The sequence below is a fragment of the Triturus cristatus genome, chromosome 4_1, assembly GCF_964204655.1.
Source record: "Triturus cristatus chromosome 4_1, aTriCri1.1, whole genome shotgun sequence".
Taxonomy (NCBI): Eukaryota; Metazoa; Chordata; class Amphibia; order Caudata; family Salamandridae; genus Triturus; species Triturus cristatus.
The window spans coordinates 142799032-142817503 of record NC_140585.1 but is presented as its reverse complement, the minus strand read 5'-3'; the positions used below and the strand labels follow the sequence as shown (position 1 = coordinate 142817503).

The window sequence follows — 18472 nt, the reverse complement described above, 5'->3', positions numbered from 1 at the left end:
CCAGAACAGCACTCTCCCCAGCAGCTCCATGTGGTAGGACAGCGTCCTGAGCCCTCCTCCAGACCGGTGTTCGCGCCTGCAGCTCTCCTCCCTCACGCTGCAGTACTTTTTTCCATCAAGAGCCCTGCTTGGTTCATTGTGCCTCTAGTGCCTTATTTACATTGCCTTCTAGTGCCTCATAGCATTTTTATTTTAGTGTGCCCTCATACTTGTGCTTCGTGTTTGTTTTCATTCCTTTATAGGTCTCAGCGTTCTCCCGCCGCTACTGTCTCTGCGGCCCTGCCCCCGTCTCAGCCCCCATTCCCGCTTCCGTACCTACAGTCCCGCCCCTCCCCTACTTAATGGCAGCAGCTGTGTGGTCGCGCAGAGGACGTGCGCAGTGGGCGCGCCTAAGGCAAGCCTGTCTGCGCCCGTCCGTGATCCTACCGCGACCACCGCCAGGACCCCTGGTTCTCCGAGGCCTCACCACTATGACTCAACCACCCTCCACGCACTCAACCTCGGAAGACATGCAGACTGCGTTAGGTCCTCGCCAAACACCACCCATGGGCAATTCTCATGCAGACCCTGCCGCCAATCCTTCACCATCGACAGAGCCCCCGCGACAGCTACAAGATCCAAAGAAAGCACCGTCCGCACCGCCCAGGAGGAGGACTCACCATTGCACACAAGACCCCCCTCCGAATCTCCACATCCAGCACGAGTGACCCCCATCCAACACAGAACACCTCCACATCTATATCCAGACAACCCCCAGGACCACGCTACGCGGCACCCTCATCTACAGACCACCTGGGCCTTGCACCCATCAGGCAACTACCATTGCCGAGCTCGCCGCACCCCATGCCATCACCTCCTCAGACTACATTCTACTCGGTGACCTGATCTTCCACCTCGACAACAGCAACGACCCTGACACCACTACCCTCCTCGACAACCTCGCTAACATAGAGTTGAAGCAGCTCGTCAACAAACCCACCCACAGAGCAGGTCACACCCTCGACCCCATCTTCGCGGGAGGAACTAACATCCGCTTCTGCCACACCATCTAACCCCCCTGGACTGGCCACCACTGTGTCCATTTCACCTTGAACACCACCACCGCTCCCAAACCTGCCCTATGCCCGCCACGACAGAACTGGAGCAAGGTCACAGAGGAGCACCTCAACACCACCCTCTGTCAATACCCCCCATCTCTGTGACCGTCACAAACTCCGCAGCCAGGGAATTTCACCGCTGGATCTCCTGCTGCGCCGAAAAGCTCGCACCCCTCCTCCCCATCAAACAACACCCGCTGAAGGCCGCCTGGTTCACCACAGAACTTCAAGAAGCCAGACGGTCCTTCAGACACCCAGAGAAAACTTGGTGAAACCTGAAAGCCACGGAAGCATGGAACGACCACAAGAGTGCCCTGAAGGAATACCACCAGCTAATAAGAGACACCAAACAGACCTTCATAAAAGACAAAGTCCAGACCAACATGACCAATGCCAAGGAACTGTTCAACGTCATACAGCAGTTCGCAAAACCCACCTGCGAAGCCACGGATGTCACACCTTCCCATGATCTCTGCGACAAACTCAACTGCTACTTCCATCTCAAGATCAAGGCCCTCGATGACAACTTCAGCGAACCAAAGAAGAGCACCACCTCCCTACCCACCGCTGCCGATAAACCGACCATCACGTCCTGGGAGCCCACTACCTAACTCATCACGCGGACCCCTGCTCACCGCACATCTTCCACAGATGTCCACCGTCGTCGCACCCGAACTACGATGCACCATCAATGCCTCCCACAGATCAGGCATCTGCCCAGGTGACTGGAAACGGGCAGAGGTAAAACCCCTCATCAAGAAACCAACAGCCGACCCAACGGACCTGAAAAATTATCGGCCTATCTCTCTCCTCCCCTTTGCGGCCAAAGTCACAGAGAGACTCGTAAACACCCAGCTGACCGCCTTCATAGAAGAGAACTCCATTCTGGATGCCTCCCAGTCAGGATTCCACAGCAACCACAGCATCGAGACCGCCCTCCTCGCTGCCACTGCCGACATCCGCATGCTACTCGACCAGGGACACACCACAGCCCTCATTCTGCTAGACTGCTCCGCAGCCTACGACACCGTTTCTCATCACACTCTCTCAGCTAGACTTCACGAAGCGGGCATACAAGGAGCTGCCCTCGACTGGATCCAATTATTCCTCTCCGGCAGAACCCAGAGGATCCGATTCCCTCCCTTCCTCTCCAAGCCCACGGAAATCAACTGCGGAGTACCCCAGGGATCAACACTCAGCCCCTGCTTTTCAACATCTACATGGGCCCCCTCACCGCCATCGTCAGACAGCATGGGCTCAGTATCGTGTCCTATGCCGATGACACCCAGCTCATCCTCTCGCTCAGGAGGAATCCCGAAGACACCAAACTTTGTTTCCAGGAAGGTTTGAAGAACAAGGCAGCCTGGATGAAGGAAAGCTGCCTGAAGCTAATCTTAGTGAAGAACGAGGTCCTCATCCTCGGTCCCTTCTCCTCTGCCTGGGACAACACCTGGTGGCCCTGCGCCCTTGGGAGCCCACCCACCCCTACAGACCATGCTCGGAACCTCTGCATCATCTTGGACTCCTCCCTCTCCATGAACCGCCAGATCAACGCCGTCACCTCCACTGGTTTCAACTGCCTCAGCATCCTCTGTAAGACCTTTAAGTGGATCCCCCCGACTGCAGAAGGACTGTCACCCACGCACTCATCACCAGCAGTCTGGACTACGGCAACGCCCTCTACGCCAGAATCAACAAGACTCTTCTGCACAGGCTCCAGACCATACAGAACGCTGCAGCCAGACTCATCCTTGGGACACCATGCCATGATCACATGACCCAACACCTAGAAGGCCTACACTGGCTCCCCGTCGAGAAGAGGGTCACCTTCAAACTCCTCACCCATGCCTACAAATCCCTCCACAGTACAAAAGGGGGTGGTGATGGACGGAGCATCAGAACCAATCAAACACTCACACCCAGTCAACAGATCTGGGTTTGATCCATCACCGTTCTTTAGCCCACTCTGCCACCCCAGTTCAGACATGGTCATATGCAAATCAGTCTGACCCTGTGCCTCATGGGAACAGTCCAGCCCGAACTGCCAAACCATGCCTTCCCTGGACCGGAAACAAGCTTCCTAGGACCGGTTTCTGGCATTTCAGCCGTCTTCAGCCAGGCTTGCTTGAATCCAGTGGCAAAGTGAGCAAGGGACTCACGTCTGAGCATTCCCTGCCAACTTATGGCGAACAAAGCAGTACAAAAGGGGGTGGTGATGGACGGAGCATCAGAACCAATCAAACACTCACACCCAGTCAACAGATCTGGGTTTGATCCATCACCGTTCTTTAGCCCACTCTGCCACCCCAGTTCAGACATGGTCATATGCAAATCAGTCTGACCCTGTGCCTCATGGGAACAGTCCAGCCCGAACTGCCAAACCATGCCTTCCCTGGACTGTTCCCATGAGGCACAGGGTCAAGACTGATTTGCATATGGCTGGGTTCAAACTGGAACGGCATGGTGAGCAAAAAAACGATGGATTTAGGCCCAGATCTCTGTACTGGGGTGAATGTACGACATTGTTCTGCATTCTGTCCATCAATTGTTGTTTTTGCATTTGTAACCCCGAGTGGGAAGGGTATGCCCAGACGTGGGTCCCTTGCTCTCCATGCCACTGGAAATCAAGCAAGCCTGGCTGAAGACGGCTGAAATGCCAGAAACCGGTCCTAGGATGCTTGTTTCCAGTCCAGGGAGGACCTGGCTTGGCAGTTCGGGCTGGACTGTTCCCATGAGGCACAGGGTCAAGACTGATTTGCATATGGCTGGGTTCAAACTGGAACGGCATGGTGAGCAAAAAAACGATGGATTTAGGCCCAGATCTCTGTACTGGGGTGAATGTACGACATTGTTCTGCATTCTGTCCATCAATTGTTGTTTTTGCATTTGTAACCCCGAGTGGGAAGGGTATGCCCAGACGTGGGTCCCTTGCTCTCCATGCCACTGGAAATCAAGCAAGCCTGGCTGAAGACGGCTGAAATGCCAGAAACCGGTCCTAGGATGCTTGTTTCCAGTCCAGGGAGGACCTGGCTTGGCAGTTCGGGCTGGACTGTTCCCATGAGGCACAGGGTCAAGACTGATTTGCATATGGCTGGGTTCAAACTGGAACGGCATGGTGAGCAAAAAAACGATGGATTTAGGCCCAGATCTCTGTACTGGGGTGAATGTACGACATTGTTCTGCATTCTGTCCATCAATTGTTGTTTTTGCATTTGTAACCCCGAGTGGGAAGGGTATGCCCAGACGTGGGTCCCTTGCTCTCCATGCCACTGGAAATCAAGCAAGCCTGGCTGAAGACGGCTGAAATGCCAGAAACCGGTCCTAGGATGCTTGTTTCCAGTCCAGGGAGGACCTGGCTTGGCAGTTCGGGCTGGACTGTTCCCATGAGGCACAGGGTCAAGACTGATTTGCATATGGCTGGGTTCAAACTGGAACGGCATGGTGAGCAAAAAAACGATGGATTTAGGCCCAGATCTCTGTACTGGGGTGAATGTACGACATTGTTCTGCATTCTGTCCATCAATTGTTGTTTTTGCATTTGTAACCCCGAGTGGGAAGGGTATGCCCAGACGTGGGTCCCTTGCTCTCCATGCCACTGGAAATCAAGCAAGCCTGGCTGAAGACGGCTGAAATGCCAGAAACCGGTCCTAGGATGCTTGTTTCCAGTCCAGGGAGGACCTGGCTTGGCAGTTCGGGCTGGACTGTTCCCATGAGGCACAGGGTCAAGACTGATTTGCATATGGCTGGGTTCAAACTGGAACGGCATGGTGAGCAAAAAAACGATGGATTTAGGCCCAGATCTCTGTACTGGGGTGAATGTACGACATTGTTCTGCATTCTGTCCATCAATTGTTGTTTTTGCATTTGTAACCCCGAGTGGGAAGGGTATGCCCAGACGTGGGTCCCTTGCTCTCCATGCCACTGGAAATCAAGCAAGCCTGGCTGAAGACGGCTGAAATGCCAGAAACCGGTCCTAGGATGCTTGTTTCCAGTCCAGGGAGGACCTGGCTTGGCAGTTCGGGCTGGACTGTTCCCATGAGGCACAGGGTCAAGACTGATTTGCATATGGCTGGGTTCAAACTGGAACGGCATGGTGAGCAAAAAAACGATGGATTTAGGCCCAGATCTCTGTACTGGGGTGAATGTACGACATTGTTCTGCATTCTGTCCATCAATTGTTGTTTTTACAAATCCCTCCACAACATCGGACCCAAATACTTCAATGAGAGAGTATCCTTCCACGTACCCAAGAGGAAACTCTGCTCAGACGACCTTGCCCTGGCAGAGGTCCCTCTCATTCGCAGAAACAGAACCGGCGGAAGAGCTTTCTCCTACATCGCAGCCAAAACCTGGAACAAGCTCCCTGTGAACATCAGACGCTCCCCAACCCTACACACGTTCAGGAAGGACCTCAAGACCTGGCTCTTCGACTGATCAGGAGCTGCCCCCCCCAGCGCCTTGTGACCCTCACGGGTGAGTAGCACACTATACAAACACCTGATTGATTGATTGAGTAGACACCCCCTGGAGGAGAGGGCGGACATTGCACCTGTCTCTCACCGCACCCTAATACGCAGACTCCACGACGCAGGGATCCAAGACAAGGCCCTCGACTGGATCCGCTCCTTCCTCTCTGGCAGAACACAGTGGGTCAGACTCCCCCTTTCCTCTCGGACCCTACACTTACCACTTGCAGAGTCCCGCAGGGGTCCTCCCTCAGCCCTACACACTTCAATGTCTACATGGCTCCGCTCGCCCCAACGGCAGAACCTACGGACTCAATATTGTGTCATATGCAGACGACACCCAACTCATCCTCTCCCTATCCAACGAACCCAAAACCGCCAGACACAACTTTGGAGAAGACATGGAAGCCGCCGCCAAATGGATGAAAAACAGCTGCCTACAAGTAAACACCAACAAAACTGAAGTACTCCTCATGGGTCCAAACCCCGATGCCTGGAACGACACCTGGTGGCCCCCCGACCCTTGGAAGCCCGCCTACCCCCATGGACCACGCCCGCAACCTGGGAATCATCCTGGACTTAGAGCTCAAAATGGACCGCCAGATCAACTCCGTCTCGTCCTCCTGCTTCCACACCCTCCGCCGCCTACGTAAGACCTTCAGATGGATCCCCCTCGAACACAGAAAGACCGTCAATCACGCCCTGGTCACCAGCAGGCTTGACTACAGCAACGCACTCTATGCCGGAATAAACAAAAAACTCACCCGCAAGCTACAGAACATCAACAATGCTGCCGCAAGACCGGTCCTCAACCTGCCAAGACACTGCCATATCTCCCAGCACCTGCGCACACTCCACTGGCTCCCCATCGAAGCTAGAGTCACCTTCAAGATGCTCACCCACGCTCACAAGGCCATCCACAACACCGGACCAGCATACCTGAACAGCCGATTCAAATTCCACGCACCCCAAAGGACCCTACGATCAGCCCAGCTCTATTACGCTGTGGTCCCCCGCACCAGAAAGACCAGATCAGGCTGTCGCTCCTTCTCCTTCCTCGCGGCCAGAGCCTGGAACGCCCTCCCTCTCCACCTCAGACAGACAACATCTTCCCCTTCTTCACAAGAAACCTCAAAACCTGGCTCTTCGACAGACCGCCTCCTTGATGGAATGGAACCTGCGAAACCCCCCTTCCCCTTGAGACCCTCACGGGTGAGTAGTCGCGCTTAACAAACACCTGATTGATTGATTGATATAAGTAGAAGCCTCCTGGCGTAGAGTGCGGACATTGCACTTATATGTGCTCCATAAACACTGATGCCCTTTCACGCTGCTCTGGAGCAAACACCGTCTGCCCCTTTCCTGGCCGGGCGTTATCTCTCATTAGTGTCATACCGTGATGTCACAACCAGGTACTGTCTTTGGTCTTTATCAGACTAGTGTGGTGTTTATCAGCCCAAAAATACGCAACACCTCTGCTGCGGACCCATTGATAATGTAGAAAGATCCCTTTAAGAGAAACACATTTTTGTATCTTCCTAAAAAAAGCCCTTCAGGCCCGAGTGAAATAAGGACTGAGCTTTTATAAACTTGACAGACTCAAGGTGTGATCCTCTCACACAGTAATCTGTCTGGCGGTGTGTGGTGGGTGTTTCCTTTCTGCAGTTTTGGATAAAAGGAAGCAGGTATTTGGTAAAAGCAGATTATCTGGGTCAGGAGACCCGGGCATGGAGAGTCCTTCGGGAGTGTGGGGCTGAGTTTTATATAAAAAATAAAAGTACATACACACTATACACAACTGGGAACTGTATATATCAAAACAGAGGACAGCTGTATGTGACACCTGGCTCGTTGGTCTAGGGGTATGATTCTCGCTTTGGGTGCGAGAGGTCCCGGTTTCAAATCCCGAACGAGCCCTCAGGTTTGCTACACGCACTCATTTTTAAAGTCACCTTTCGGGAAATGGAAAAGAGAGGAATCAGGAAAAATTTGATTTTGGAAAAACCTGGGTGATTTTGGATTTGAACCCGAGTCCTGCCCCACTGAGAGCAAGAATCTGAGCCCCGACCAAAGTGACAACCGCAGAAAGAGCTGATGAATGGAGGAGGGGGGGGAGGATGTTTGAAGGGGGAGGAGGCGGTGAGGCAGCGGCCCGCCAATCAGCATGAGATGAACATTATATGGGGTCTGCCAACGTGTGAAAACCACACTCTAGGGAACAGCAGTGTGAGCTGTGGGAGTGCACACGAGTGTGAGACACACTGGGAAGTGTGAGGGGATTGTGAGACACCAGCAGCAGGGCTCAGGGCAGGCCCCACCCCCTGCACATGTCTATACACATGCATACATGGGGGCGGTAACAGGAACGGGCCGTCCTAGTGAAGGAGGAGGCCATGTGTGAGGCCGGTGACACCCGGGAGGTGACGCCTGAATCATCCGGTGATTGAGGTCTGACGGGTCAGACACCGAACAGACCCTGATGAGAAGGGGGCGGTGTGGAGGGACTGATTGAGGTCTGACGGGTCAGACACCAAACAGACCCTGAGGAGAAGCGGGCGGTGTGGAGGGGCTGATTGAGGTCTGACGGGTCAGACACGAACAAACCCTGATGAGAAGTGAGTCGTGTGAAAGGACTGATTGAGATCTGACGGGTCAGACACCGAACAGACCCTGGTGAGAAGGGGGTCGGTGTGGAAGGACTGATTGAGGTCTGACGTGTCAGACACCGAACAGACCCTGGTGAGAAGGGGGTTGTGCGAAAGGACTGATTGAGGTCTCTCAGAGGGGCACCGGGAAGGTAATAGGTGTGGAGGGAGTGATTGACGTCTCTCGGAGGCAGTAGCGTAACAAAAAGTGAGGGGACCCCCTTGCAAGAAATGCTGAAGGACCCCCTCCAGTATGGGTAAGCCTTTGTTACGCCCCTGCTCTGAGGGGCACTAGGATTGGAAAGGGGGTCGGTGCGGAGGGAGTGATTGAGGTCTCTCTGAGAGGCACCAGGGAGGGAGGGAGGGGCTGGGGTTAGGGTGGGTGCAGTTTTACCTGCTTGGATTTAGTTACGCTTTGGGAAGGGTCACGGTGTCGATGACGTCACTGCTTAAAATGTCAGCTGTGTGTCTGGTCTTCACTCTTGGGAGGAGAGCAGCGACCCCCAGCGAGGCCTCTGTCAGTGTAAGGGTGGAGGTGATGGTGGTGAATGAGACCTGTGAACCTAGCGATGAGACCTGTGAACCTGGGATGAGACCTGTGAACCTGGGATGCGTCCTATGAACCTGGCGATGAGACCTGTGAACCTGGGATGAGACCCATGAACCTGGAGAGGAGTGCTTTAAGCTCTTCAGGGATGTTTAAGACTTCTTCCATGGTGTCTTCACATGAATTGGTCACATACTGCTTTCCAATGAGGCCGAAATAGCTCAGTTGGGAGAGCGTTAGACTGAAGATCTAAAGGTCCCTGGTTCGATCCCGGGTTTCGGCAGATGCCTTTTGTTGTCGATTATAAAATGTATGAAATTTACATTAGTGAATGTTATTTTAATTAATATTTTTTAGTTCAGAAATAAAAATTAGTTAATGAAAGCAGATCAAAGTGGATCAAAGAAACCAATGGAAAATAAAGAGAGGCAGAAATAAAGAGCAATGATGGAGTGGGAGGCAGAGTGAAAGATGAAAGGAGGGAGAAGAGGAAGGAAGGGGAAAAGAAGGATGTAAGAATAAAGCTAGGAAGGGCAGAGGGAGAGGGGAGGAGGAGTATGTAACAGAGGAAACAAGGGTGAAGGAAGGGAAAATAACAAACATGACCAAGAAGGGAAAAGAGGCCAATGAAGAAATGTAAGAAACAATGACTGCTGAGGTCTTTAACACATCAATAAATGGGAGCCATATTTATTTTTGTCTGCTTAGAAAAAATACGATTTGTAGGTAGATTTAAGAATGGAGGACCCAAATCAACAAAGAAATTGTAAATCTACACCTGTAGATTTGCAACTATGTTTGGGTCTCTATTTAGGAACAGTTTGGATTCGCAAAGAATTCTACGATTACTCATTAGAAGCTGTGAGGGTTTCAGCTTCCTAAGGTACTCACAAACTTAAGTTCCAACACACATTCCTAATTGTGCTTGCCAAAAAGTACATTTGCATTTCCTAATATGCTATTTTTCTCCTCCGTGTTGAAAATATTTAACCCCTTCCTCTACAATCCCATCAAAGTTTGGGGTGTTCCCCTCTTTTTACTACTATAGATGAGGTTTATTCCAGCCCTTGGAAGATTAAATCACAAGCTATCTCCCGGGTGAGGACAAATTCTGAAAAAGTCTGGGAATAGCTGCAATGTCACAAGTTTGTTGGAGGACACAAACTTTCCATGGCATTACAGCCCTTTGACATAGACCCGCCCCTGAAGCATGTTTACCCCCATATTATTTTGCACCATACTGGTGTAATTTTACTTGCAAATAAATAGATTTAAGACATTAAGGGGCACATTCTCAAGAGCGTGTGATAATTATCACAAAATTAGCTTAACACAACTTTGCATATCGCAGTCTATCGCGGGAAAACAACTCCGTGTTAACGTAGTATTCTCAACCCGGCGGCACCATGCGATAGTCCCACAATAATGCATCAAATGACAGCGTTAAAATCAACGCAACACCGCAAAAATGCAAAACACAAACGCGAAAAATGTTGCGATGAGGCCAATCACGACTAACCCCGGGCGTAGCACTACGCTTCGCCCACGTAGTGTACGTAGTGCTGCCTGCTTCGCACTTTCCGAAGTAGGCGAAGCAGGGCAGCGCTACGCACACGCCGAGGGCGAAGCGTAGCTGCCTGCCACCCGCCACCCACCTCCCGCCTGCCCTCCTTTTAAATAATATCAGCAATGAAAAATAAATTAAAGTAAAGCGACTTACCTTAAGCGCGGCGTCTCCGGGGCTCCCTCTTTCTCGTTTCTAATTTCTTCTGGCAAATGCGCATGCGCGGACACCTGCGCATGCGCATTTCTTGCGAGATATGTGCGCATGCGCGGGCGTCCGCGCATGCGCATTTGTCAGAAGAAATTAGAAACGAAGAAGAGGGAGCCCCGGAGACGCCGCGCTTAAGGTAAGTCTCTTTACTTTAATTTATTTTACATTGCTGATATTATTTAAAAGGAGGGCGGGCGGGAGGTGGGTGGCACGTAGTGGGGCTACGCGAAGCGCGTAGTGTGCGTAGATTTGGGCACACTACGTGCTGCTTCACGTAGCCCCACTACGCCCACTACGCCCACCCTTAATCACGACACAAAAATCATTGATAACCAGTGACAGCCCTGCAATTCCCACGCATCATGCAGGAAAATGCATTATAAAAGCAGAAGAAGAAAACACACCTGTGAACCTGGGATGAGACCTGTGAACATGGGTTGAGCCCTATGAACCTGGCGATGAGACCTGTGAAGCTTTCGATGAGATCCCTGAGCCTGTCGATGAGAATTGTGAACCTGGGATGAGACCTGTGAACCTGGGATGAGACGTGTGAACCTGGTGATGAGACATGTGAACCTGGGATGAGACCAGTGAACCTGGTGATGTGACCAGTGAACCTGGTGATGAGACCAGTGAACCTGTCGACGAGACCCCTGAACCTGTCGATGAGACTTGTCAACCTGAGATGAGACCTGTGAACCAGCGATGAGACCTGTGAACCTGGCGATGAGACCTGTGAACCTGTCATTGAGACCCCTGAACCTGTCGATGAGAATTGTGAACCTGGGATGAGACCTGTGAACCTGGGATGAGACCTGTGAACCTGTCAATGAGACCCCTGAACCTGTCGATGAGACTTGTGAACCTGGGATGAGACCTGTGAACCTGGGATGAGACGTGTGAACCTGGCGATGATATGTGTGAACCTGGGATGAGACCAGTGAACCTGGTGATGAGACGTGTGAACCTGTTGATGAGACCCCTGAACCTGGGATGAGACCTGTGAACCTGGGATGAGACGTGTGAACCTGGCAATGAGACATGTGAACCTGGCGATGAGACCCCTGAACCTGTCAATGAGACTTGTGAACCTGGGATGAGAACTGTGAATCTGGGATGAGACCTGTGAACCTGGGATGCGACGTGTGAACCTGGGATGAGAAGTGTGAACCTGGCGATGAGACTTGTGAACCTGGGATTAGACCCGTGAACCTGGCGATGAGACTTGTGAACCTGGCGATGAGACTTGTGAACCTGGATCGGAAACTTGTGAACCAGGGATTAGACCCGTGAACCTGGAATGAGACGTGTAAACCTGGCGATGAGATTTGTGAACCTGGGATTAGACCCGTGAACCTGGCGATGAGACTTGTGAACCTGGCGAGGAGACCCATGAACCTGGGGAGGAGTGCTTTAAGCTCTTCAGGGATTTACAGAACTTCTTCCATGGTGCCTTCACAAGAATCAGTCACATGATGGTATCCAATGAGGCCGAAATAGCTCAGTTGGGAGAGGTTAGACTGAAGATCTAAAGGTTCCTGATTGGATCCCGGGTTTCTGCGGAGGTTTTTTTTGACTAAGAAGTCTTGGAAAAGTTGAGAAAATAAAACGTGGCTTTAACAACATAGACCTTTTTTCTGCTCTTCCTTCAATAACTTCACTCCCCCCCCCCTTCCTGTCCTTCATTTATCCCCGATTTTAATTATTTACTTTTCTCACAGTTATACCTCCTTCCAGCACAATCCCACTAAATAGTCTGAGAGATTCACCTTATGCTCAGTTGCACTTATTGAATGGCAGCCCTGGGCTCACTCTCTCTCAGTCTGATGTGACTTGCAGACTGAAGACACAATCACATCCAGTGAATGACAGTCAAGCACAACCCCACTAGGGCAGACCAGGAGCCAGACACACTCAATGCAACTTCACCATCGGTCCCCGGGACCTCAGGAAGGCTGGAGGAGGGGGGGGGGGAGGGTCGCAAGCCCCCTCCCCTATAAAATTAATTGTGCCAGCCCCCCAGATCCCGGCAAAACCCAATGGCTTTGCTTTGGAAGCACAGGAGCCCGCACTTAAAAAAATAAATTACTGTGGATTTGCGGATCCTCAGTAGATTTGCGGAAGCATTTACAAAAATGTTTTTGGCCTAAGGGCTGTGCCTCTGGAACCCCCCACCCCCTCCTTCAGGCCTAGGGGGCCAGTGTATCCGTACCCTGCCATTGCTAGGGACTCAGGGGCTTATTTATGAGCCCTTGTGTCACTTTTGCGCCACCAGTGCGTCACTTTTTGTGACGCAGCAGCGGCGTAACAAAATGAGCCTTGTTGCTCCATATTTACAAAGTGATGCATCTAGGTAGATGCATCACTTTGTAAACCCCTGTGCCACATTATACCTGCGCCAGGTATAATGTATGCAGGGGGCGCTCCAATGTGATCGGAATTTAATTTTGTGTGCAGGAAGTTTGTAAAGGACAGATTCATACGTCATGAGTGCCCCGTCTATCTCCAGTTGGGTCATGTCATGATATGTCATTGGTAATAATGGATGCTTCCTTCTATCTTGGTAGGAGTATCGCCGGTAGTATAAAGCGTTGATACGTCAGCCTGTTCCTTGGACACACATGGTAAATGTTTATTTACAAGCCCCTTGTTAAAAGTGATGCACCGGCGGCGCAGGGGGTCTAGTAAATTAGCCTCTAGTCTCTTTCCGTTGGGTGTAGTATCCTCCATTGGTCACTAGAGGACGGTCAGTCTTGACATCTCCAGACAGTGTCTCTCTTTGGTGATGGGGAAGTCTGGTCCACCTGATCCATCCATCAGGGGCCCAGGGCCATTATCCAGTGAAAATATTGCTTTAGACGCATCTTCTATCTTTTTTTTGCTGTTAGCGTAAACATTGGCACACTGCGCTTTATGTGAGGAACAGATTCAATTTCAGTGTTTTTGTCATCTCCCTTCATATGTTGAATAGTTACCAAGAAAGTGCAGAAATAAAAGAAAGAACATTTCAAATTTATATCTGCTTTGCTCTCTGTGTGTCTCCTTGTGAGTTATGCGGCGTGGAGGGTGCGTGGAGTCAAGTCCACACTGTGCGTGTTACTGCTGTGCAGCCACAGGACAAAGGTGTCCACACACCAGACACAGGGTGGCTTATTTACAAGCCCCTTGCGCCACTTTTGCGTCACTTTTAACATGGGAAAAGTGAAGCAAAAGTGGTGCAAGGGGCTTGTAAATCTGCCCCAGGAATGATAAAACACCTGTGTGGAGCATCACGTGACGCCCAGCACCGCCTAAAGATAATGGGGCAGATTTACAAGAAAGTGACGCATCTGTGAAGATGCATCACTTTCCCTGTGCCACTTTGAGAAACCCTTGTGCCACTATGGATGCGCTGTATTTGCAATACGGAGCAAGGATTGACAGATGCGTCAGATATTCTGATGTATCTGTTGACGCAAAAGTCACGCATTGCTGGAGTCGTGTCGCAAGCATGACGCAACTCCAGCAATGCAGGAGGATGCCTATCTTCATTGTGCCGCGTCACTCCTTATGCCTGCTTCAAGCAGGTGTAAGAATTTTACGCAGTGGCATCCTAGAAGTGGCGCAGTGAAATGTTCTAGATTTCACTGCATCACTTCTACGAGGCTTTTTTGCGTTGGAACGCCCACCCTACATACATTATACCTGACACAGGTATAATGTGACGCAGGGCTCCCTAGATGCGTCACGTTGTAAATGGGCCGCATTTTTACGCTGCTGCTGCGTCACAAAAAGTGACGCAACTGCGGCGCAAAAATGCCGCAAGGGGCTTGTAAATCTGCCCCACAGAGACCAGGAGGATGAAAACAGGAAGGGAGGGGTCATCTGAGAGAGAGAAATGGCCTCACTGGTCCCTGCTCAATACCTTGAATAAAACAAAACAAATTAAGTAAATAGTAAAGAAAACTCAGGTCCCACCGAGATTTGAACTCGGATCGCTGGATTCAGAGTCCAGAGTGCTGACCATTACACCATGGCACCGCCTGTCACTGTTCACTCATCTGAAGAGACAGCCTGTCGCTAGTCGTCACCTGTGGACATTCTATTGCTCAGCAGTGTATGTGAAACGCGCCACGAAAGAAGTCTATTTCACAATTAAGCCCTTAAAACAAGATACACCAAACTTTTGTTTACCCAAACACACGGAAAAGGACACATTTGGGGCTTTCAACTGTCCTTTTAGGGCAGTACTCTCACTTGCTCAGAGTTGGTGTAAGGCGGAAACTTCCCACATCTTAATCTTCTAGAAATCCACACACAGCAGGTTTAATGTCATAAAACAAACTCTAAAACACAACAAGGCACAGGATTTATGTCAGAAAACAGAGTCTGAAACCGCCTCTTCCGTAGCACTGGCGGAGCAGGAAATAAACACGCATCTTCCACGGAGAGAGCACGGGAAACTGGTGCTTTGTAATCCACGCGCTATTTATATATAATCTGTACTCTTTGTTGTGCAATAAAAGACAAACAACGAATAACCCTTCGTAGTATTAATATGACGTTTGTTCCTCCCGGTCATTAATATACAGCAGCTGTGCAGCGAGGGCTGGGGCGGGAACAGGAGCTGTGGGGTCGTGCAAACCTCAAAGGGCTTGAGACTGATAGCAGCGGAGGAGAAGAAAGTGAAATTTATTAATATTTAGGGGATTTTAGGTTTGTAGGAAATAAGTGAAGTTTAATATGTCCCTATAGTAAAATATGTCATCTTCCCATACCGGGAGTCGAACCCGGGCCGCCTGGGTGAAAACCAGGAATCCTAACCGCTAGACCATATGGGAGACTGTTTGCAGCCAGAACAGCTGTGTATGTGTGACGTGCCCAACCTGTCTAGTCCACTCTATATATTTCACCTCACACTGCCACTCTCTGGATCTGACCAAGACGGTAACAGACACCCCACTCCTGACAAACCAGAAGGAATGAGGGGTCATGGTTTGTGCAACAACCTGCTCATGTCTCATTATTTACAACCCTGGAACTTCTCCAGACAGGGAGCCCAGGACCAGAGGACAGCAGCAGCCCCCCCCCCCTTGCCTCTTACTGCCCCCCCCCAAGCCAGACAAGGCCACGCCCCTCTCCCCAGGGCACCCCTTCACTCCTGAGTCTCCTCACCTGGCTGAGGGCCCCACAGACCCCTCCCCAGTTACCGTCCAGCTGCTTCCTTGAACCACACTCTCTCCCTGCACCTGTCACAGGCCCCAGGCTGCTATTCAGGGGCTCCAGTCACACCCCCTCTCCCCCTACTAACAGCACCGACCCCAGTCCTGACACTCGATTGGTTCACACAGAGGACCAGCTCAGGTGCACCCTGGCTTGTTCCCAGGTATCTTCACATGCACAAGGTGACCGCCAGGGGGCAGCACTCACAGCCCACAGGGCCATGGAGCAGCGGACATCAGCAGCCTTGAGGGGCGCAGACCCCGCATAATCCCGCCCTGCCTTCTGCGAGAGCGGAGGGGGAGCGGAGCCTCTGCGGTGTGTTTTTACAAAACTAAACATATGAGGTTAAAAACAAGTAAACACACATTTGTAGGAATTCTCTGCCGTATTGTTCCTTTTTGACATCATCAATTTAAAAGAACCGAATGGAGAAAACTTTTAAAAATAGCTAGGATACGACTGCAGCGTGGGCAAGCATGAAACATTCAGAAGTACAAATGCTTCCATATTTATTCATGTCAAATGTAAACAAGTTATACATCAAAATATAGATCTATGTTTACACCGGATGTAAAAAGTGTGCGCTAATAGGGTCAGGGTGCAGTTTCTTTCCCCCATTTGTTCCTTTCATACATGTGGTCCCCAAATAAGCTTTTGGCTGCTCTGTCTTGTTATTCTGAGAGTCAGGAGTTAAAAGGGGGGCTTGGTCCCTAGTTTGGGGGCCCAGAGTACGGAGGCCCCAGGGAACCAGAAGTAAACACCCCTCTTTGATACAACTACGGCCCGATAACCTCTGGTTGCCCTCTGACCCGCACAGACTTGATTCCAGGCAGATCTCTTTTATAGAGGAGGTGGTACTGACGTTGAGACGATGCTGCCGAGGGGGAAAGGGCTGACAATGGCTCAGCATTTCAACCCAGTCTCCTCCTATTACCATCTTTGTTACACTCACAGCATATAGGAGCTCTGATAGGTCAGAGGGGACATCCCTCTTGTCACCCTCTGGTGTTTAAACAGATCCTATTACAAGGACCAGTCCCTACGGACCAGAAACATAAAATGTAACTCCTGATGAAGTTTAAAATATATATAACTAGATAACATAACTCCCTTATTAACTTTTGGATCCTACGGTGAATACCATTTTTATAATTAAAATGCACGAACCGCAAAAACATATTCAAGTATTTAATGCTACAAAGAAGATCCGAACCAAAAAGAATTAACTCTTAAAACACCATAAAAATGTGACTGAGAATCTACAGCAATAATGTATCCAAAAGTAAACACGAGACACCCTAAATAAATAAGAAAACAAAACTAACTCTGATCCAATACCAAGAAACCTACGGTGTTTGAGCGCTATACATATATAACCAGATAACATAACCCCATTATTAACTTCCGGATCCCCAAAATAATAAATGGAAATATATCATCACAAGCAGCCACTGCTCACCCATTTTCCCTATAAATTAAATATCTGTTGGGTTTGCAGCTTTATCAAGTGATAAGAAACAGAAAGCTACGTAGATGGCTCGCCTTGTCATCCCCACTCCACCGAGCCATCGATAGCTCAGTTGGCAGAGCGGAGGAGTGTGGTGGATTGACTGACACCCTTAGGTCCGGCTCGAAGGACTATTACCAACTCTTAACTGTTTTCCTCTGCTTCTCAATATAAAGCGCCTCTTTCTCAGACACTCACACACCTGGGCTTTTCCTGCGTCCTCTCTTCTCCTTTACAGCTCAGCTCCCTCCTCCCGCGCAGGGGGGTGGGTGGCAGGGTCTCCCTCCCCACTCCCTGTGTGCAGCCCTCGCTGCAATCCTCCAGCATCAGAGAGAGCCAGGGGCCCCTGGGCTGAAGAGCCAGGCCGGGGCCGTCAGAAGCAGCCGTGGGAGCTGGTTGCTGTGACTCTGGCATCAGGTGATGCTGCTGAGAGCGTCTGCTAGGAGGTGAGAAGGTTCTTGTGAGGTGTGAGCAGGAGGAGTGTGTGTTTGTTGGGAGGGAGGAGTGTGTGTGTTTGTTGAGGCTGTGGCCCCTGTCTTGGTGTGAAGGAGCGGGACAATGAGAAAGATCAGTCACAAGCAGGACAGGGCCGGTTGAAGCACATGACAAGTAGCTGCTCAGCGGAATTCCATATCCATTCCTCGTTAGTATAGTGGTCAGTATCCCCGCCTGTCACGCGGGAGACCGGGGTTCAATTCCCCGACGGGGAGGTACTTTTTAAAACATGTTTTTAAACTAAGCAAAACTTTTGTCCATGGGAAACCTTTTTTAAATGCAATTTATAATGTTATACTGATATTACAATTTGCGGATACTTTTTTATTTATGGCCAACGCTTTTACAAGTTAAAATATTTACAAGGGTTTTACCTTTCGGACAGCATTTTGTGCCTTTTCTTTTTAAGCTTTCTTGAAAAAGTAACTGAGGATTATTATTTATATAAACATATATGATATTAAAATCAAAGAACTACATGGAAAAAGGCATATCAACGAGTATTTTTCATGCTAAATAAATGGAATACTGGGGGCGGGCTCTGAATGGGGAATTGTTTTATACGAAGGTGTCACTTTTATCTATTTAAGCGTAATGGTTTAGGACTCAGACACATTGTGAAAGTAAAAGTACTACTGACCCGGACGTGCACGCCCCACCACCCTCATCAGAGATCTCATACTCCCCAGGTCCAGGCATGAGTACCTAACACAGGTCGGTGTTTACCCTCTATAGTGGG

At 50.3% G+C, this 18472-nt stretch overlaps 3 non-coding genes across 3 annotated transcripts; 2 read left to right on the top strand and 1 right to left on the bottom strand.

Annotated features, from left to right (window-relative positions):
* The first annotated feature begins 8965 nt into the window (after positions 1-8965).
* On the top strand, positions 8966-9038 carry TRNAF-GAA (transfer RNA phenylalanine (anticodon GAA)). Its single transcript has one exon. It is a non-coding gene; the product is annotated as a tRNA-Phe (tRNA).
* Positions 9039-15277: 6239 nt separating this feature from the next.
* Positions 15278-15349, bottom strand: TRNAE-UUC (transfer RNA glutamic acid (anticodon UUC)). Its single transcript has one exon. It is a non-coding gene; the product is annotated as a tRNA-Glu (tRNA).
* A 2527-nt stretch (positions 15350-17876) lies between these two features.
* On the top strand, positions 17877-17948 carry TRNAD-GUC (transfer RNA aspartic acid (anticodon GUC)). Its single transcript has one exon. It is a non-coding gene; the product is annotated as a tRNA-Asp (tRNA).
* The last annotated feature ends 524 nt before the right edge of the window (positions 17949-18472 follow it).